Source organism: Kogia breviceps, chromosome 13 (assembly GCF_026419965.1).
Source record: "Kogia breviceps isolate mKogBre1 chromosome 13, mKogBre1 haplotype 1, whole genome shotgun sequence".
Lineage (NCBI taxonomy): Eukaryota > Metazoa > Chordata > Mammalia > Artiodactyla > Physeteridae > Kogia > Kogia breviceps.
Window position 1 is genome coordinate 7,848,446 of NC_081322.1, and position 22,980 is coordinate 7,871,425.

At 38.6% G+C, this 22,980-nt stretch overlaps 1 long non-coding RNA gene across 4 annotated transcripts in view; it reads right to left on the bottom strand.

The window, feature by feature from the left end:
* LOC131740255 (uncharacterized) overlaps positions 1-22,980 on the bottom strand; it is a 91,763-nt gene that overhangs the window by 17,062 nt on the left and 51,721 nt on the right. For 3 of the 4 annotated variants that reach the window (XR_009330866.2, XR_010836142.1, XR_010836144.1), the window contains one exon: positions 22,817-22,903. This is a non-coding gene — a long non-coding RNA (uncharacterized lncRNA). Of the gene's footprint in view, positions 1-19,474; positions 19,962-22,816; positions 22,904-22,980 lie in introns of those variants that run through there. The other variant, XR_010836143.1, reaches the window with a different exon arrangement.

Sequence of the window (22,980 nt, forward strand, 5' to 3'; positions counted from 1 at the left end):
GTGGACATCCTTGTCTTGTTCCTGATCTTAGAGAAAATGCTTTCAGTTTTTCACCATTGACAATGATGTGTGCTATTGGTTTCTCATATATGGCCTTTATTATGTTGATGTATGTTCCCTCTATGCCCACTTTCTGGAGAGTTTTTTACCATAAATGGGTGTGGAATTTTGTCAAAAGCTTTTTCTGCATCTGTTGAGATGATCATATGGTTTTTATTCTTCAATTTGTTAATATAGTGTATCACATTGATTGACTTGCGTATATTGGAGAATCCTTGCATCCCTGGGATAAATCTCACTTGATCATGGGGTATGATCCTTTTAATGTGTGGTTGGATTCTGTTTGCTAGTATTTTTTTGAGGATTTTTGAATCCATATTCATCAGTAATATTGGTTGGTAATTTTCTTTTTCTGTATCATTCTCTAGTTTTGTTATCAGCATGATGGTGGCCTCGTAGAATGAGTTTGGGAGTCTTCCTTTCTCTGTAATTTTTTGGAAGAGTTTGAGAAAGATGGGTGTTAGTTCTTCTCTAAACGTTTGATAGAATTCACGTGTGAAACCACCTGGTGCTGGAATTTTGTTGGAAGATTTTTAATCACAATTTCAATTTCATTACTTACTGGTCTGTTCATATTATCTATTTCTTCATGGTTCAGTCGTGGAAGGTTGTTCCTTTCTAAGAATTTGCCCATTTCTTCGTGGTTGTCCATTTTATTGGCATAAATTTTCTTGTAGCAGTCTCATGATGCTTTGTATTTCTACAGTGTCTGTCACATCTTCCCTTTTTCATTTCTAATTTTATTGATTTGCATCCTCTCCCTTTTTTTCTTGAGGTGTCTGGCTAAGTGTTTATCAATTTTGTTTATCTTCTCAAAGAACCATTTTTTAGTTTTATTGATCTTCGCTATTGTTTTCTTTGTTTCTATTTCATTTATTTCTGCTCTGATCTTTATGATATCTTTCCTTTTGTGAACTTTGGGTTTTCTTTGTTCTTCTTTCTCTAGTTCCTTTAGGTGTAAGTTTAGATTGTTTATTTGAGATTTCTCTGGTTTCTTGAGGTAGGCTTGTATTGCTATAAGCTTCCCTCTTAGAACTGCTTTTGCTGCATCCCATAGGTTTCGGATTGTCATGTTTTCATTGTAATTTGTGTCTAGGTATTTTTTGATTTCCTCTTTGATTTCTTCAGTGATCTCTTGGTTATTTATTAACGTATTATTTAGCCTCTATGTGCTTGTGTTTTTTATGTTATTTTCCATGTAACTGATTTCTAATCTCATAGCGTTGTGGTTGGGAAAGATGCTTGATATGATTTCAATTTTCTTAAATTTACCATGGGTTGATTTGTGACCCAAGATGTGATCTATCCTGAAGAATGTTCCATGTGCACTTAAGAAGAAAGTGTAATCTTCAGTTTAAATATCAATTAAATCTATCTGGTCTATTGTGTCATTTAAAACTTCTGTTTCCTTATTAATTTTCCATCTGGATTATCTGTCCATTGGTGTAAATGAGGTGTTAATGTCCCCCACTATTACTGTGTTACTGTCAATTTCTTCTTTTACACTTGTTAGGATTTGCCTTATGTATTGAGGTGCTCCTACGTTGGGTGCATAAATAATTATAATTGTTATATCTTCCTCTTGGATTGATCCCTTCATCATTATGTAGTGTCCTTCCTTGTCTCTTGTAATAATCTTTATTTTAAAGTCTATTTTGTCTGATATGAGTATTGCTACTCCAACTTTCCTTTGCTTTCCATTTGCATGGGATATCTTTTTCCATCCCCTCACTTTCAGTCTGTAAGTGTCCCTAGGTCTGATGTGGGTCTCTTGTAGACAGCATATATATGGGTCTTGTTTTTGTATCATTCAGAGAGTCTGTGTCTTTTGGTTGGAGCTTTTAATCCATTCACATTTAAGGTAATTATCAATATGTGTGTACCTATTACCATTTTCGTAATTGCTTTGGGTTTGTTTTTGTAGGTCCTTTTCTTCTCTTGTGTTTCGCACTTATAGAAGTTCTTTTAGCATTTGTTGTAGAGCTGGTTTGGTGGTGCTGAATTCTCTTAGCTTTTGCTTGTCTGTAAAGCTTTTGATTTCTCCATCGAATCTGAATGAGATCTTTGCTGGGTAGACTAATCTTGGTTGTAGGTTCTTCCCTTTCATCACTTTAAGTATATCCCGCCACTCCCTTCTGGCTTTCAGAGTTTCTGCTGAGAAGTAAGCTATTAACCTTATGGGAGTTCCCTTTTATGTTATTTGTCATTTTTCCCTTGTTGCTTTCAATCATTTTTCTTTGTCTTTAACTTTTGCCAATTTTATTATTATGTGTCTCAGTGTGTTTCTTCTTGGATTTATCCTGTATGGGAGTCTCTGTGCTTCCTGGACTTGGGTGGTTATTTCCTTTCCCACTTTATGGAAGTTTTAGACTATAATCTCTTCAAATATTTTCTTGGGTCCTTTCTCTCTTCTCCTTCTGGGACCCCTATAATGCAAATGTTTTTGTGCTTAATGTTGTCCCAGAGGTCTCTTAGGCTGTCTTCATTTCTTTTCATTCTTTTTCTTTGTTCTTTTCTGCGGCAGTGAATTCCACCATTCTGTCTTCCAGGTCACTTATCTGTTCTTCTGCCTCAGTTATTTCTGCTATTTATTCCTTCTAGTGTATTTTTCATTTCAACTATTGTATAGTTCACCTCTGTTTGTTTGTTCTTTAATTCTTCTAGGTCTTTGTTAAACATTTCTTTTATATTCTCAATCTTTGCCTCCATTCTTTTTCTGAGGTCCTGGGTCATCTTCACTATCATTATTCTGAATTCTTTTTCTGGAAGGTTGCCCATCTCCACTTCATTTAGTTGTTTTTCTGGGGTTTTATCTTCTTCCTTCATCTGGTACATAGTCTTCTGCCTTTTCATTTTGTCTATCTTTGTGTGAATGTGGTTTTCATTTCACAGGCTGCAAGATTGTAGTTCTTGCTTCTGCTGTCTGTCCTCTTCTATGACTACATTTAAAAAAGGAAGACATTAAGGGGAGGGAAAGAATAGGAAAGAAAAAGGGGAACCATGGAAGGGAAGAGAATATACAAGGAAAAGGGAAGGAGAAGAACACACAGAAAAGAGACAATGGAAACATCAAAGATACATAAGTAGATATGGTGGGGCATCCCCAGAGAAAGAGAACTAGGCATGGTTTTCTTGATGTAAGAGAAGGTATTTTTGGCCTAAGCCATTTTGTGATTTAAGTCTGGCCACAGTGCTTGCCCTTGAACAGGTCTCAGTAATTAATGATCTTAAGGGAACAAAAGAATGCAGGAACAATGGACTGTTATCAGGCAAAAGAAGTAACAGCTGCAAAGATAACATATCAGTTTTAAAGACTCCCAGTTCTCTTTCAATGACAAAAATTAGCCTGAATGTACAACCACCAGATCAACTGGAACCTAAGGGAGGATGATGCTGACCTTTTCTGACCCTTGTGACTCCCATCAACTAAAGCTCGGACTCTGTCAGTTGTCCAAGGCCCTTCATGAATATACATGTACCCTTAGCTTAAAAGGTCCCCAATTTTGCTGTTTGCAGAGACACTGCTTTGGGCAAGATCTCCAGTGTTCTCCATACTTGCCGCAAGTAATAAATCCTTCCTTCTTCCAACCTTTGGCTTGGTTGTGTCTTTAGGCTTGACACCTACCAAGAGGGGAACCCGTTTTTCAGGTAACAGTGGGAGAGAGGGAAAAGAGCTGAAACAAAGAAGAATTAGTATTTCTTTAAAATGGAGTTAACTTGGGACATATTTGCCTTGTTCACTATAAATAAAACAAGCATCCTAATTGTTTACCTGAGCAGTAGTAATCAGAATAAATTCATACCCAGACTCAGTCCTTGTGAAAGCCTTTTCTATTAAAATACTGAGAGACTTCTCTCTGAATAAAATTCATTTATTCAGTAACATTTTAAAAGTATTTACTATGTGCCAGATGCATAGGCATGGTTAAAGCAACTTACAGGTTGGGGGAAAAATTATTATATGTGCTGAAATTACTGAGTTGTAACATTTTTCATCCCAGACATTTTCTCAGAAAATCTCTATATTGCCTTTGGTAAATATAACCAAAATTCAGGCTCAAACCCAATGCCTTAGAAAGCCTAAGACAAGAATGAAAAATAAGACCCACAGTTTGGCTTACTCAGAACAGCAAATCTTAAAGGCAATAAAAATGTAAATACATGTAGGAAAAGGACAAAACATAGTTCTTTAAAATTTGAGATCCCCTCTTTTGTTTTGTTACTTCTGGCTCCATGATTCTCTGTAGCAAACTCTGTTGTGATCTTAGTTCTTCCCAATGAAACCCCAGACATCTAGAATTATGGACTTTCAAAATATAAAATTATTACCTCCCTCCATGGATCTTTGCAGACAGACTTATTTACTATTCACAGCTCTTTAGATGCTCTTAAATCTGGAGGAAAAACATTTTATGATCACAGAACATCACTTTTTATAGGATCATTTTATAATTATAAAATGATGTTGGAGACCTACAGAGACTTGGCTTTTGTCCAAGAAGAATCAGATATTTCATTAAAGAAAACAAACCTGAAAGGTCATATGTATAGTACCAAAAATAATAGCAGCCTGGGGTAAATTATGAAATCTCCTATTATTTTGAAAATTGACCCTAACTTAAAGAAAAGTGTCAGATCTGGGACTTCCCTGGTGGTGCAGTAGTTGAATCCACATTCCCAATGCAGGGGGCCCATGTTCAATCCCCAGTCAGGGAACTAGATCCCACACGCATGCCACAACCAAGAGTTCGCATGCCACAACTAAGGAGCCTGCAAGCCACAACTAAGGAGCCTGCCTGCTACCACTAAGACCTGGTACAACCAAATAAATAAATAAAGGAAAAGTGTCAGATCTAATTATCCAATGCAAGTTTCCTGCAAGGCTGCCTAAATATTTCTAAATGGTCATCTCTCTTTTAAAATGGCTGATGAAAGATTCTTCATGAATTTGGCCCTGGCAGCTTATTTTACCAACATCATCAATTATTTGTGCTACTTGATATGAACCATCAAATCAATATGCAAAATAAGCCATTGTAGAGGCTCTGTCTGCTAATTGGTTTAATGGTGTACTTGCCAAAGGACTGCATGTTCTAATAATTATTGCTAAATTAGTAATTTTAGCCAGAGACACTCTATATTATTATTTCTTCGCAAACTATAAGTGTTACTAGAAAAACCCAAAGGTATAATGCCATGTGTTTTATTATATATAGAACACACACACATCTTTACCAAATATATACATATAATACATATTTCTGGGTTATGAACTAAAGTGCTAAGATGTTATGAGGCCACTGAAAATTTATCTAAAGTCCTAAACTTTAACAATCTTTTCCTTTGTCTTCCTCTCACTCATTCTTCCAGATCTTGACTTTCCTACTCATTTTCCAAATCTCTGCTCTTTGCATCCAACAGAACCTTACAAATCTTCAAATAAAGTCTTGGAAAGAGTGGGGTGGTGAGGGGAATATTGTCAATGAACCTAATTCAGGACAGGAGCAGAAGCTCTGGCCCTATATCAACAGACAAATACACAATAGCTCCCTGCTGCCTAGTCTGCCAACTTCTATGAAGCCAGCAGAGATTAAGATGCCTCCAAAAACAATTTGGGAGCAGACTAAAGATGTGACCAAACGGTAATTTACATGAGTGAGTTATTATAGCTATTCCAGGAGCACAAATGCTACTTGAAAGACCAAAGGATCAACTTGAAATATTGAGGGTTTATAAATTTATAGGAATTTTGCCACTCACCTTTTCCTGGCCCACAGTTAAAATTCAAATAATTTTTATGTTTCATTTGGCTTTAAAAATGAATATTAAAAACTACTGAGCATTCCATTCAAAACAGACTTATCAGAAACACATTGAATATCATACATTTTCAGTCAGTAAACAAATTAATCCTTTCCATTTGGGAACAATATATGCAGCGGATTGCAGGGTAGCATTATTATTTCTCTTCTGGGTATATTTTTAAATCAAAATGTGCTTTTCTTTTAAAGGTGTGACACTGAAAGATTTCCTGGTTCAACATTATAGTATACATTTATTTTAGGTGGAAATCTGCAGTAGAGACCTTCCAGGTTGCTCAGCACACAGCCAGCCCTTCTCTCCAAGCTCTGCCCCATGGGTTAGGGTGGTCTCTCAGCAGCCATGCTTTCCTCCCTGACACCATATACTGGCCTGTCAAGGGGGACCAAGTTCAGAGGGAGCATGACTACAGAGCACAGAGAGAAAAGTAGAAAGAAAGAAATGAGAATACTACCTACTCCTGGAATAAGCTTTCCCATGGCCTAGCTGATCTTGGATTCTGTGAAATACCTAGTATTTGTCCACAAAAGCCCCTTTGTAACTTACACAATTTGATGTGTGTTCCTGTTCATTTCAACTAAGAGGACACTGACCATGACATAATCATTTTTCCCAGCAGAGTGATTGTCAATATTATTAGGATCATTGAGAGTTAAAATGGAGAGTCTTAATCACTTAAATTCTTTTTTACAAAATCTCATCTTTTATATAAAATGTCTATTTACTGAAGTGAAAGGTCCCCCTTTCACCCATATTTTTTTATTTATGCTTATTGAGTTTGGATCAAAATACAGTGTGATATTTCTTCCATGCTGGAGCATAAAATGAAGGAGTTGACCAAAAATTTAAAGTTGTCAGGGTTACATGAAAACATACAAAAAAGTGATGATTCTATCTAAAGCAAGAGCTGACATATACTGAGTACTTAGTACACCTCAGTCTCTGCTCAAAGCAAGTTCTACACGTTATCTCGTTTAGTCATCCCAAATCTATGTCAGCACTCTTACTGTGGCCATCTCACAAATGGGGAAACTAAAGCATTGAGATGTGGCCTAAGATTATATATCTGGAAAGTGCTAAAGCCAGAAATGAAACCCAACCTCACAACTCCGCAATTAGTCACCACATTATGTATTTTAGACAAACGGACCACAAGTAATCATAAACATTTATACTTTAAAAAAAGTATAAATACTGATTTGTCCTTGAAAGAGAAGAATCATTCAACAGCAGTCTTGTTCTTAAATTCCTTAATCCATCAGTTTTTGAATGTTTGAGAAACATTTTCAATACCTTAATAAAAAGTTATGTCATTTTTTTAAAAACATCTTTATTGGAGTATAACTGTTTTACAATAGTGTGTTAGTTTCTCCTTTACAACAAAGTGAATCAGTTATACATATACATATGTTCCCATATCTCTTCCCTCTTGCATCACCCTCTCTCCCACCCGCCCTATCCCACCCCTCTAGGTGGTCACAAAGCACAGAGGTGATCTCCCTGTGCTATGTGGCAGCTTCCCACTAGCTATCTAATTTACATTTGGTAGTGTATATATGTCCCTGCCACTCTCCCACTTCATCACAGCCCACCCTTCCCCCTCCCCATATCCTCAAGTCCATGCTCTAGTAAGTCTGTGTTTTATTCCTGTCCTACCACTAATCTCTTCATGACATTTTTTTCCCTTAGAGTCCATATATATGTGTTAGCATACGGTATTTGATTTTCTCCTTCTGACTTACTTCACTCTGTATGACAGACTCCAGGTCCATCCACCTCATTATAAATAACTCAGTTTCATTTCTTTTTATGGCTGAGTAATATTCCATTGTATATATGTGCCACATCTTCTTTATCCATTCATCTGTTGATGGACACTTAGGTTGCTTCCATGTCCTGGCTATTGTAAATAGAGCTGCAATGAACATTTTGGTACATGAGTCTTTTTGAATTATGGTTTTCTCAGGGTATATGCCCAGTAGTGGGATTGCTGGGTCGTATGGTAGTTCTATTTTTAGTTTTTTAAGGAACCTCTATACTGTTCTCCATAGTGGCTGTATCAACTTACATTCCCACCAGCAGTGCAAGAGGGTTCCCTTTTCTCCACACCCTCTCCAGCATTTATTGTTTCTAGAGTTTTTGATGACGCCAATCTGACCGGTGTGAGATGATATCTCATTGTAGTTTTGATTTGCATTTCTCTAATGATTAACGATGTTGAGCATTCTTTCATGTGTTTGTTAGCAATCTGTATATCTTCTTTGGAGAAATGTCTATTTAGTTCTTCTGCCCATTTTTGGATTGGGTTGTTTGTTTTTTTGTTATTGAGCTGCATGAGTTGCTTATAAATTTTGGATATTAATCCTTTGTCAGTTGCTTCATTTGCAAATATTTTCTCCCATTCTGAGAGTTGTCTTTTGGTCTTGTTTATAGTATCTTTTGCTGTGCAAAAGCTTTTAAGTTTTATTAGGTCCCGTTTGTTTATTTTTGTTTTGATTTCCATTTCTCTAGGAGATGGGTCAAAAAGGATCTTGCTGTGATTTATGTTGTAGAGTGTTCTGCCTATGTTTTCCTCTAAGAGTTTGATAGTGTCTGGCCTTACATTTAGGTCTTTAACCCATTTTGAGTTTATTTTTGTGTGTGGTGTTAGGGATTGTTCTAATTTCATACTTTCACATGTAGCTGTCCAGTTTTCCCAGCACCACTTATTGAAGAGGCTGTCTTTTCTCCACTGTATATCCTTCCCTCCTTTATCAAAGATAAGGTGACCATATGTGTGTGGGTTTATCTCTGGGCTTTCTATCCTGTTCCATTGATCTATATTTCTGTTTTTGTGCCAGTACCATACTGTCTTGACTACTGTAGCCTTGTAGTAGAGTCTGAAGTCAGGGAGCCTAATTCCTCCAGCTCCATTTTTCGTTCTCAAGATTGCTTTAGCTATTCAGGGTCTTTTGTGTTTCCATACAAATTGTGAAATGTTTTGTTCTAGTTCTTTAAAAAATGGCAGTGGTAATTTGACAGGGATAGCATTGAATCTGTAGATTGCTTTGGGTAATAGAGTCATTTTCACAATGTTGATTCTTCCAATCCAAGAACATGGTATATTTCTCCACCTATTTGTATCATCTTTAATTTCTTTCATCAGTGTCTTATAGTTTTCTGCATACAAGTCTTTTGTCTCCTTAGGTAGGTTTATTCCTAGATATTTTATTCTTTTTGTTGCAATGGTAAATGGGAGTGTTTTCTTAATTTCACTCTCAGATTTTTCATCATTAGTGTATAAGAATGCCAGAGATTTCTGTGCATTAATTTTGTATCCTGCTACTTTACCAAATTCACTGATTAGTTCTAGTAGTTTTCTGGTGCCATCCTTAGTATTCTCTATGTATAGTATCATGTCATCTGCAAACAGTGACAGCTTTACTTCTTCTTTTCCTATTTGGATTCCTTTTATTTCTTTTTCTTCTCTGATTGCTGTGGCTAGAACTTCCAAAACTAGGTTGAATAAGAGTGGTGAGAGTGGGCAACCTTGTCTTGTTCCTGATCTTAGTGGAAATGGTTTCAGTTTTTCACCATTGAGAACGATGCTAGCTGTGGGTTTGTCATATATGACCTTTATTATGTTGAGGAAAGTTCCCTGTATGCCTACTTTCTGCAGGGTTTTTATCATAAATGAGTGTTGAATTTTGTCAAAAGCTTTCTCTGCATCTATTGAGATGATCATATGGTTTTTCTCTTTCAGTTTGTGATATGGTGTATCACGTTGATTGATTTGCGTATATTGAAGAATCCTTGCATTCCTGGAATAAACCCCACTTGATCATGGTGTATGATCCTTTTAATGTGCTGTTGGATTCTGTTTGCTAGCATTTTGTTGACGATTTTTGCATCTATGTTCATCAGTGATATTGGCCTATAGTTTTCTTTCTTTGTGACGTCTTTGTCTGGTTTTGGTATCAGGGTGATAGTGGCCTCATAGAATGAGTTTGGGAGTGTTCCTCCCTCTGCTATCTTTTGGAAGAGTTTGAGAAGGATAGGTGTTAGCTCCTCTCTAAATGTTTGATAGAATTCGTCTGTGAGGCCATCTGGTCCTGGGCTTTTGTTTGTTGGAAGATTTTGAATCACAGTTTCAATTTCAGTGCTTGTGATTGGTCTGTTCATAGTTTCTATTTCTTCCTGGTTCAGTCTCGGCAGGTTGTGCATTTCTAAGAATTTGTCCATTTCTTCCAGGTTGTCCATTTTATTGGCATAGAGTTGCTTGTAGTAATCTCTAATGATCTTTTGTATTTCTGCAGTGTCAGTTGTTACATCTCCTTTTTCATTTCTAATTCTATTGATTTGAGTCTTCTCCCTTTTATTCTTGATGAGTCTGGCTAATGGTTTATCAATTTTATTTATCTTCTCAAAGAACCAGCTTTTAGTTTTATTGATCTTTGCTATTGTTTCCTTCACTTCTTTTTCATTTATTTCTGATCTGATCTTTATGATTTCTTTCCTTCTGCTAAATTTGGGGATTTTTTGTTCTTCTTTCTCTAATTGCTTTAAGTGTAAAGTTAGGTTGTTTATTCGAGATGTTTCCTGTTTCTTAAGGTATGATTGTATTGCTATGAACTTCCCTCTTAGAACTGCTTTTGCTGTATCCCATAGGTTTTGTGTCGTCGTGTCTCCATTGTCATTTGTTTCTAAGTATTTTTTGATTTCCTCTTTGATTTCTTCAGTGATCACTTCGTTATTAAGTAGTGTATTGTTTAGCCTCCATGTGTTTGTATTTTTTACAGATCTTCTCCTGTAATTGATATCTAGTCTCATAGCATTGTGGTCAGAAAAGATACTTGATACGATTTCAATTTTCTTAAATTTCCCAAGGCTAGATTTGTGACCCAATATATGATCGATCCTGGAGAATGTTCCATGAGCACTTGAGAAAAATGTGTATTCTGTTGTTTTTGGATGGAATGTCCTATAAATATCAATTAAGTCCATCTTGTGTAATGTATCATTTAAAGCGTGTGTTTCCTTATTTATTTTCATTTTGGATGATCTGTCCATTGGTGACAGTGGGCTGTTAAAGTCCCCTACTATAATTGTGTTACTGTCGATTTCCCCTTTTAAGGCTGCTAGTATTTGCCTTATGTATTGAGGTGCTCCTATGTTGGGTGCATAAATATTTACAATTGTTATATTTTCTTCATGGATCGATCCCTTGATCATTATGTAGTGTCCTTCTTTGTCTCTTGTAATAGACTTTATTTTAAAGTCTATTTTGTCTGATATGAGAATTGCTACTCCAGCTTTCTTCTGATTTCCATTTGCATGGAATATCTTTTTCCATCCCCTCACTTTCAGTCTGTATGTGTCCCTAGATTTGAAGTGGGTCTCTTGTAGACAGCATATATATGGGTCTTGTTTTTGTATCCATTCAGTCAGTCTGTGTCTTTTGGTGGGAACATTTAATCCATTTACATTTAAGATAATTATCGATATGTATGTTCCTATTACCATTTACTTAATTGTTTCGGGTTGTTCTTGTAGGTCTTTTCCTTCTCTTGTGTTTCTTGTCTAGAGAAGTTCCTTTAGCATTTGTTGTAGAGCTGGTTTGGTGGTGCTGAACTCTCTTAGCTTTTGCTTGTCTGTAAAGGTTTTAATTTCTCCATCAAATCTGAATGAGATCCTTGCTGGGTAGAGTAATCTTGGTTGTAGGTTTTTTTCCTTCATCACTTTAAATATGTGCTGCCACTCCCTTCTGGCTTGTAGAGTTTCTGCTGAAAGATCAGATGTTAGCCTTATGGGGATTCCCTTGTGTGTTATTTGTTGTTTTTCCCTTGCTGCTTTTAATATGTTTTCTTTGTATTTAATTTTTGACAGTTTGATTATTATGTGTCTTGGCGTGTTTATCCTTGGGTTTATCCTGTATGGGACTCTCTGTGCTTCCTGGACTTGATTGACTATTTCCTTTCCTATATTAGGGAAGTTTTCAACTATAATCTCTTCAAATATTTTCTCAGTCCCTTTCTTTTTCTCTTCTTCTTCTGGGACCCCTATGATTCGAATGTTGGTGCGTTCAATGTTGTCCCAGAGGTCTCTGAGACTGTCCTCAGTTCTTTTCATTCTTTTTTCTTTCTTCTGCTCTGCAGTAGTTATTTCCACTATTTTATCTTCCAGGTCACTTATCCGTCCTTCTGCCTCAGTTATTCTGCTATTGATCCCATCTAGAGTATTTTTCATTTCTTTTATTGTGTTGCTCATCGTTACTTGCTTCCTCTTTATTTCTTCTAGGTCCTTGTTAACTGTTTCTTGCAATTTGTCTATTCTATTTCTAAGATTTTTAATCATCTTTACTATCATTATTCTGAATTCTTTTTCAGGTAGACTGCCTATTTCCTCTTCATTTGTTAGGTCTGGTGTCTTTTCATCTTGCTCCTTCATCTGTTGTGTGTTTTTCTGTCTTCTCATTTCGCTTATCTTACTGTGTTTGGGGTCTCCTTTTTGCACACTGCAGGTTCGTAGTTCCCGTTGTTTTTGGTGGCTGTCCCCAGTGGCTAAGGTTGGTTCAGTGGGTTGAGTAGGTTCCCTGGTTGGGGGACTAGTGCCTCTGTTCTGGTGGATGAGGCTGGATCTTGTCTTTCTGGTGGGCAGGTCCACGTCTGGTGGTGTGTATGGGGATGTTGGTAGCCTTATTATGATTTTAGGCAGCCTCTCTGCTAATGGATGGGGCTGTAGACCTGTCTTACTCTTTGTTGGTAATAGGGTGTCCAGCACTGTTCATTGCTGGTCCTTGAGTGAAGCTGGGTCTTGGTGTTGAGATGGAGATCTCTGGGAGATTTTCACCGTCCGATATTACGTGGAGCTGGGAGGTCTCTTGTGGACTAGTGTCTTGAGGTTGGTTCTCCCACCTCAGAGACACAGGCCTGGTGCCTGGCTGGGGCGCGAAGAGCCTTTAATCCACACGGCTCAAAATAAAAGGGAGAAAAAATAGAAAGGAAAGAAAAGGGAGGAGGGAAGGAAGGAAGAAAGGAAGGAAGAAGTGAAGGAAGGAAGGTGGAGAGGAGGAAAGGGAGGAAGGAAGAGAGGAAGGGAGGAAGGAAGGGAGGAAAGAAGGGGGAAGGAAGGAAGAAGGGAGGGAAGGAGGGAAGAAAGGGAGGAAGAAAGGAAGAAAGAAAGGGAGAAGACAAAGTAGAATAAAGTATAGTTATTAAAATAAAAAATAATTATTAAGAAGAAAAATTTATATTAAAAAAAAAAACAGAAAAACGGGTCGGTCTAACCCTAGGACAAATGGTGAAAGCAAAGCTATACAGACAAAATTTCACACAGCAGCACACACATACACACTCACAAAAAGAAAAAAAGGGGAAAATAATAGTATATCTTGCTCCCAAAGTCCACCTCCTCAACTTGGGATGATTAGTTGTCTATTCAGGTTTTCCACAGATGCAGGGCACTTAAAGTTGATTGTGGAGCTTTAATCCGCCGCTTCTGAGGCTGCTGGGAGAGACCTCCCCCTCTCCTCTCTGTTCGCACAGCTCCTGGGGTTCATCTTTGGACTTGGTCCCGCCTCTGCGTGTAGGTCGTCTGAGGGCCTCTGCCCTTTGCTCAGACAGGACGGGATTAAAGGAGCAGCTGATTGGGGGGCTCCGGCTCACTCAGGCTGGGGGGAGGGAGTGGCACGAGGGCGGGGCGAGTCCGGCCCGAGGCGCACCGCGCATTCTCCCGGGGAAGCTGTCCCTGGATCCCGGGACCCCGGCAGTGGCGGGCCGCACAGGCTCCCGGGAGGGCCGGTGTGGAGAGTGACCTGTGCTCGCACACAGGCCTCTTGGTGGCGGCAGCAGCAACCTTAGCGTCCCACACCCGTCTCTACTGTCTGTGCAGACAGCCGCGGCTGGCGCCCGTTTCTGGAGCTCCTTTACGCGGTGCTCTTAATCCCCTCTCCTCGCGCCCCAGGAAGCGAAGAGGCAAGAAAAAGTCTCTTGTCTCTTCGGCAGCTCCGCGCCCGTTTCTGGAGCTCCTTTAAGCGGCGCGCTTAAACCCCTCTCCTCGCGCAGCAGGAGGTAAAGAGGGAAGAAAAGGTCTCTTGCCTCTTCGGCAACTCCAGACTTTTTCCCCGGACTCCCTCCCGGCCAGCCGTGGTGCGCTAACCCCTTCAGGCTGTGTTCACTCTGCCAACTGCAGACCTTTCCCTGGGATCCGCCCGAGGCTCAGCTCCCAGCCCCGCCCGCCCCGGCGGGTGAGCAGACAAGCCTCTCGGGCTGGTGAGTGCTGATCGGCACCGATCCTCCGTGCGGAAATCTCTCCGCTTTGCCCTCCGCACCCTGTGGCTGCGCTGTCCTCCGCGGCTCCGAAGCTTCCCCGTCCGCCACCCACAGTCTCCACCCGCAAAGGGGCTTCTAGTGTGTGGGAACCTTTCCTCCTTCACGGCTCCCTCCCGCTGGTGCAGGTCCCGTCCCTATTCTTTGTCTCTGTTTATTCTTTTTTCTCTTGCCCTCCCCCCGCAAAGGGGCTTCTAGTGTGTGGGAACCCTTCCTCCTTCACGGCTCCCTCCCGCTGGTGCAGGTCCCGTCCCTATTCTTTGTCTCTGTTTATTCTTTTTTCTCTTGCCCTCCCCAGGTACGTGGGGAGTTTCTTGCCTTTTTGGAGGTCTGAGGTCTTCTGCCAGCGTTCGGTGGGTGTTCTGTAGGAGTTGTTCCACGTGTAGATGTATTTCTGATGTCTCTGTGAGGAGGAAGATGATCTCCGCGTCTTACTCTTCCGCCATCTTTAAGCCCCGCTGTCTGTCATTTTTTTTTAATACTGCAAAAGGAGTTCCACAAACTTAAACTTATTTAATCCTCAGAACAAGCCTGTAAGGAAGTTCCAGGAAATACTAGAATCCTCTTGTGCAAAAGAGGAGAGTACAGTTCATGAAAATTAAATGACTAGCCTACAGAGACTGGAGCTAATACTTATTGAGGACTTACTGTGTCCTTGGAACTCTGCAGGTCACTTTTTAGATAAGCTATCTCATTTAGTTAAGATAACAACTACATAATGTTCACATCCAGTTTTATAGCAGAAAAACTAAAGTTCCCTGTGGCTTAATTACTGAGGACCAGCACTAGAACTCAGGTATGTGACTCCCTTTTTCAGCAATTATTTATTGAGCACCTTTTATTATGTGCCAAGCACTGTGATAGCTGCTCCATTTATCAGAGAGGGAAAGATACAAACAAATAAAACAGAACCTAGTCTCAAGATAATATCTCATTCTAATGTTCAATAAAACGTGTGGATCCCAAGGCATGTGGATATGGAGATTCAAGATTTTAAAACAGCACTAATTCAAACTATCATTTACTGAAATGATCTCAGCCTTCAGAATGCAAGGGAGGACAGGAAGAGAAAGTAGAGAGAGTTGAAAATTCAGCACAGGCCCTGAACCTAAAAGAGAAGAGGGTTAGTACAAGAAAAAAAAAAAAAAAAGGGAAGAAGAAGAAAAATGAGATTTTGGGATTCAAATTGCAAAATGAATTTTCTTTTCGGAGAGGAAGGGATTAAAACTTTGTCTAAGCATTGCTCTGCTCCTTTCTATTCTTTTGTCTTTCTCATCACAGGTGTAAACGAATGGTAAGGTAAGGGCGGAAAGGCAGGCAGAGGACTGGATGGACCACTCTGACCATTTGCATATTGGTGGAAGGTTACATAATGGCGTTCTTCACTGAAAACATCACTGCTTGTTTTTTCCTGAAGTAGACAATGGATACATAGCCAGGGAATGGTAGTCTGAAGCAAATACCACAAAGATGTTCCTTCTTCCGTTATGGACATGTCCTGGTCCACTAGGTCTTACAAACAAAGTACCTTTTTTATACCTGTTTAAACATAATGTCTTAAAAACATTACCTAGAAAAACCAGTCCCTGACTAAAACTGAAAAAGTGTAGGGAAGAAATCTGCTGTTGTATCACTTAAAATATTCGTATGTGTCTATATGCTCATCTAAACCTTTAGAGTTTACCTCTGGAAAATAGTACATTTTGAAGATTCCAAAAATTAATGTTATCCTGACAAAACTATGAAAGCCTTTTAAAAGCCCCCGAATTATTTATAGTTAGCTTGTTTTCTATCTGGAAAAGTAACAAGTGAGCTATTTACATGGTAGCTGCTTTCTTCATTCATCTGGTTTGGATCAAACTAATCCCACTTTTGGATGAAAGTTGTCCTGAACTTAATATTTATGACGCACGGTGGCATATTTACTAGATATTACACAAATGCCTTCATCTATGCTGTGGCTACTTCTACTCCTTAGACGTTAAAAAAAATGTATCTGCTCATTAGGAAGAGAATTGTGATGATTTTATCCCAGATAATCAGCAAAGAGATAGCAGATTTTTAAATGGTGGCAGTTGTTCTCTGAGGAGGACTGATTTGAAAAGATGGCTATGAAACCAGTGTCCCTCTCTGTGAGCTACCTTTCAGGGCAAGTAGACTGTGAGCAGCTTTCAGCTTCCATCATTCTCTCCACTCCTCTCCCTGCCTCCACCCCATACATGATGCTTTCTACTTATTGCACATGAGAAATCAGAAAACTTACCTTTCTAAAAAACCCTCTACAGTTGACCTCCTTCAATGGGTCTTTTTCAAATCAAGCCATGAAATCAAATATTTTAAAGAATAAAATGGTAAGCTCTCATTAGAAAATGATTATCATTCATTTGCATAATAACAATATATTTACATACATAGACATACGTTATGCATGTGTGTGTGTGCTGTGCCATGCTGTCTTCAATTTGAGATTCATAGATATATAGATATGTCATAATATTGTGTGTCTCAAATATGAATCAATAATGGCTAGTAAACAAAGTAAATGGTTTTTAAAAGATACGATAATGGAATCACTCTTTCCTAAGATAATGAACTCCTTACTTATTAATCCCGTGTAAGGCAAGAAGCCAGGAAAAAGGGTTTGTCACTGCCACACTTGGGAACTCTGATAAACATGACCAGTGCTGAGGTGCATGAGATGCAGCCCAGGCTGAAGATGAGCTCAGCCTTTTTTGTTTTTCTTTTTATTATTTCCTCTACATCCGGCTTTTTACTCTGTCCTTACTCCACTATCAATGAGATTACATCCAAAGGGAGATGAAATGAGGACAAGACCAGAATAATTTACAAATCCCTTCTTTGATTGGTTCAACTTCTTTTAACATATGCTATTTTGTCCCATTAATGTAGCTGTAAAGCTACAAATAAGTTACCTCATAGTGAAAAGAAGAATTGTTTCCCTGAAATTGCTAAGTGGTTCTATAAGCATATTTTCTTAAAACCAACAAATAAGAAAGAAATAGATCACATGCTATACCTCTGAGAGTAAATAAACAATCTTAAAATTGATTCATCAAAAACAATGACAAAGGTGATGCAAGACATAGAAATGTTATATTCTTATTTGTGTTGAGATTAACACATTAATTTGTTATATTGCTGGAATTCCTTACTTTCATCTCAGTTTTAACTTTTGCACAAATATTTCTAAAAGTTACTTCGGAATTTTTTTTTTTTTTTTCTTTTCAGATAGATGAAGAGAACATCACCAAATAGTAAAGAGAAACAGTGACCAGCTCATGATGATAAAGTGCGTTCTTACCTCAAACTGCCAGCCTGGGTGAAATAATCACTTTTTCTGACCCCTGGCACTCATACATGCCCTGTCTTCATGCCTTGTCTTCCAGGATTCCAGCACTGTCTTGCTTAGCACCTCTGGGACTACCCCTAGTTCCAGCCAGCACCCCCAAATTTGTCTTTGGCTCTCCTGATGGGGGTCTCACACCATTTTCACACAACTCTGATTACCATCCACTCTCTCAATTCTGAAAAGAGCTAGGTAACTTATGGTAAGAACCATCTCATCTCACAGGCTACACATTACCAACTTTGAAACTCAGTGCCCATAGAACTAAGTCCTTGCCAACACCTTACCAAAACTTTGTGTTGCTCTGACTTTATGCCTGTACTTGAGACACACAACAATGCTCATGAGAACTTGGGTTATCCCATTGTACCACCGATAAACCTGCAGCTTACTTTCCAAGGGCACACAGTGGTCAGGGGCCATGCATGTTATTATTGGGGCTATGCTGCTAAAGTAGGAGCCTCACCTGGGCTCCAGGCTATGAGGTGTATGAGTCTGGCCCAGTAAATAGGTGGTTTTTTTTTTTTTTTTTTTTTATTGCAAATAGGTTTTTGCGCTTAAATAGTATAGGTCATTTCTGAATCTTATCAAGTAGCTCTCCCATGGATAAAAGGCCTGAAGACAGGGCTCTGGAGAACATTATTATTTAATGAATGAGTACACGAAAAGAAATAAATGCAGACGATTGGGGGAAAGTGGTCAATAATCATAAAGAAAAACGATCTAAGATGTTGCCTTACAAAACAAGAGAGAAAAGTGTTTCAAGAGAGAAGAGGAAACACGCTTAAGCTGTCCAGTGGTAGCCAGATCAAAATGAACAAGGCATTCCAAAGGGTGCCCCGGAATGTCAAACAGTAAGTTCTTTTATTAAATTAGATTTTTAAAATGCAAAGGTGACTCTTCCTCTTCCTGTTCCCTTTCTTTTACAGGCAATTTAGACCCCAAATCATCAGGGAGCATCAAGCAAGCCAGGGGAGCTGCAGTGCTTCAGAGGTGGGTATCAAAGCCTGCGCAGGGTAAGGAGGGCTGCCCAGTGTGGGTGTCGGCGCCCAGTGTGGTAAGAAAAATGCCGATGTTGGTTGTGTTGGAGCCCAGAGCAGGTGGGGAGGGCATCTATGCAGGGGAGGGGAAGCACTGGCAAGAGAAGGTTGGTTAACACGCAGGAGACTGGTTGAATAATCATTACATTAAGGCCAATGGTAGTCAGATTTCCCATGGTGGGTGAACAATATGGAAAGTGAGAAAACTAGGACGGACCCTGTAGCATTGGTTTGAAATTGAATATTGCAATGTAAACTCATGCATTTCAATACTTATATAGGTAGATGTCAGAGTTAATATAGCTTTGTCCACCAAAGTGGCCTGGGAGTAGCAACCCCCAATAACAATAGGCAAATGTAACCCTCAGATTGCTACTTCTAATTGGCATTCTTCAACCAAAGGAGCATTGGAGAAATAGCCAACTTCACAGACGGGGCAAGGAAAGTACAGAATGGAGCATGTTGTGCCAGAAAATTTAAGAATGAACATTTTTGTGGTGGTAGAAAATACCCAAAGAATGAAGAGGACTTTTTATTTTTTTATAGCTTTATTGAGATATAATTAACTTATAACATTGTGTAAGTTTAAGGTATACAACATGATGATTTGGTACATGTTCATATAGTGACATGACTACCACAATAAGATTTGTTAACACAGCCATCACCTCACGTAACTATAATTTTGTTTCTGCATGTTTTGGCAACATTTAAGATCTACTCTGTTAGCAACTCTCAAGTATATAATAGAGTATTGTTAACTAGAGTCACCATGCTGTACATTAGATCCGAGAACTTATTCATCTTATAACTGGAAGTTTGTATCCTTTGACCAATATCGCCCCATTTCCCCCGACCCCCCAGCCCCTGGCAACCACCTTTCTACTCTGTTTCCATGGGTTCAGCTTTTTTTGGATTCCACATAAAAGTGAGATCATACAGTATTTGTCTTTCTCTAACTGACTTATTTCACTGAGCATATTGTCCTCAAGGTCCTTCCATGTGTGACAAATAGCAGAATTTCCTTATTTTTATGGGTGAATGATATTCCAGTGTCTGTCTGTCTCTCTCTCTCTCATATTTTCTTTATCCATGCATCTGTTGATGACACTTTGGTTGCTTCCATACCTTGGCTACTGTGAATAATGCTGCTATGAATATGGGGGTATTGAGAGCTCTTTGAGATAGTGATTTTATTTCCTTCAGATATATACCCAGGGGCTTCCCTGGTGGCGCAGTGGTTGAGAGTCCGCCTGCCGACGCAGGGGACGCAGGTTCGTGCCCCGGTCCGGGAAGATCCCACATGCCGCGGAGCGGCTGGGCCCGTGAGCCATGGTCGGTGAGTCTGCGTGTCCGGGAGCCTGTGCTCTGCAGTGGGAGAGGCCCGCATACTGCAAAAAAAAAAAAAAAAACCACAAAACAGATATATACCCAAAGGTGGAATTGCTGGATCGTACAGTTGTTCTATTTTTAATTTTTTGAAGAATCTCCATACTGTTTTTCATATGGCTGTACCAATTTACATTCCCACCAACAGTGCACAAAGTTTCCCTTTTCTCCAATCTTCCCCAACATCCTCTTGTCTTTTTGATAATAGCTATTCTAACATGAGTGAGGTGATATCTCCCTGTGGTTTTGATTTGCTTTTCCCTGATGATTAATGATGTTGAGTACCTTTTCATGTACCTGCCAGTCATTTTTATGTCTTCTTTAGAAAAATGTCTATTCAGGTTCTCTGCCCATTTTTTAATCAGATGATTTGGGGTTTTTTTGTTATTGAGTTGTAAGAGTACCTCATGTATTTTGGATATTAACCCACTACCTTATGTATAGTTTTCAAATATTTTCTTCTGTTTTGTAGGCTGCCCCTTCATTTTATTGATTGGTTTCTTTCCTGGGCAGAAGCTTTTTAGTTTGATGTAGCCCCACTTATTTATTTTTGCTTTTTTCCCTTTGTGCTTTTGATGTCATATCCAAAAAAATCATTACTAAGACCCTTGTCAAGAGGATTTTTTCCTTGTGTTTTCTTCTAGGAGTTTTACGGTTTCAAGACTTTCATTTAAGTCTTTAATCTAGTTCAAGTTAATTTTTGAAGTTAATAAGATAGGAGTCCAATTTCATTCTTTTGCTTGTGAATATACAGTTTTCCCAACACTGTTTATTGAAAAGACTATTTTTCCTCACTTACCATTCTTGGCTCAAAGGGCACCAGAAGCAAGCCTAAATTTCACAGAAGCCATTGACTAAACTGCAGATAATTTGAGCATGAAAATAAATAAACATTTAGAGTAATAGATGATAACTCATTGAGCAAAATAGGAACTAGGAATTCAACTAATATAATTAAATGGAAAGTTTTCTAAAGAACAGGGTAATTACATAGTTACATGCTACCTTCCTACAAAATATTTATTTATACAAAGAGAAAAGGAGTCATTTTACAGTGGAGCAGCCTAGCAGATACCACATCATTCCAGTGATAAAAGTAAATATGATCAGTAATAGGAAAAATTTAAAAATGTGTGCCACCTTATAGGAGGCAGTTAAAAGAACACAGCATAACTTCTGTCATATTCCTGCCAAATGCACAGAAGCTGAATCTAATCAGAAAGAAACATTAGCTAAATCCAAGTTGAGGGACTTTCTTCAAACGTAACAAAATCATAAGAGACAAAGAACTGGGAAATTCTTTCGAATTGAAGGATAATATGAGACACAACTAAATATACCATGTATTGGTAAACTGTCTTTTTTCTACAAAGAACATTGGGATAATTGGGAAACTTGAGTGAAGTCTAAGGATTAGATGGTAGTAAACTATCAAAGTTAATGTCCAGACTTAGATGACTGCATCGGGGTTGTGTTGGAGAATATCCCTACTTGTAGGAAATATACACTAAAGCAGGGGTCCCCAACCCCCAGTCCATGGACCGGTACCAGTCCACGGCCTGTTAGGAACCAGGCCACAGAGCGGGAGGTGAGCGGCGGGCAAGCGAGCAAAGCTTCACCTGCCGCTCCCCATCATTCCCCGTAGCTCTCATTACTGCCTGAACCATCCTCCCTATCGCTCGTGTTACCGCCTGGACCTCGCCCCACACCCGCCCCGTCCGTGGAAAAATTGTCTTCCACGAAACTGGTCCCTGGTGCCAAAAAGTTTGGGGATGGCTGCACTAAAGTATTTGGGGTGTGACATAATATCATATCAGCAACCAATCCTCAAATGATTCAGGACAAAATAAAGTTGTATATTATACTTACAAATTTCTGTAAGTTTGAGATTGCTTCAAATTTCTTTAAAAATCATCAAAAACTCTTAATTTTCTGTCTTTGGCTAATTTAAATGATTTTACTTGTCAACTAAAAGATTAGCAAATATAACAACTAAAATGTAAAAGGTGAAATACATTTTCATCATTTAAAGACCCTGGATAAGCATACTCCATTTTGATTATTCTTAATATTGTTATAATGTTACCAGTAAAGTAAATAAAAGTAAAATTAAAAGATCAAATGCATCTATGTCACTCATTTATGTTAGAAATTTCCTCTCTGAGAAATTGAACATTATGCTAGACAAACTATGGATTAGACTAGTGTGGCATTCCTATATTATTTTGCCTGAGATAGCATAGTGTGTTTTAATTATTACCTATTTTTTTCTTTATTTTACCAATTGAAGAAAAAATTAGGTCTTTCTTTTCTACAAGCAGCATTAAATATACACAGTGCAAAATGTACTCAGGGGAAAATGAGAAAACTTATTTCCTAATCATGGAATCAAGAGATTTCATCTTCTGGAATGAAGAATGGGCTACATGTAAACATTAGGAAAATACAAAGATGAACGCATTACAACACTTTTAGGAAGGACAATCAATATCTTTTGTAGAGACAGGAAGTGAATTATTTGATAATACTTCTGTTGCTTTAAGAATTCTTGACCTAAAGCTAATATAAAGTCTGATAATTGAACCATTCAGCTGGCTAAATATTGTTTAAGCAAGGAACTCAGAAATATAAGACTTCTCCAATGACTAGGTTGTCTGGAAATGTAAAAGTTAAGCAAATGAATGCAAGAATATGAATTTCTTAAAGGCAAATGACACAAGGCAACATGAGGTGAGGGGGACTCCCGCATAACACTGAAGACATCATTACGTTTAGTAGGACAGTGAACAGCTGAAATAAACAGTTACCTAGAGAACATTAAAAAGATATCTTACTTGTATGGGTTGTAATTTCTGGGCTTTCTTTTTAAAACACACATCACGTGGAGGTTTTTCTCATAAGTTTTGGCCTCCAAGTCCTACCTGTAAAGAAGAGAACAGTATTAAATACAGACAACTTCCCTAGAATCCTTAGAGCTCATGCACATTGGTGGTTTCTT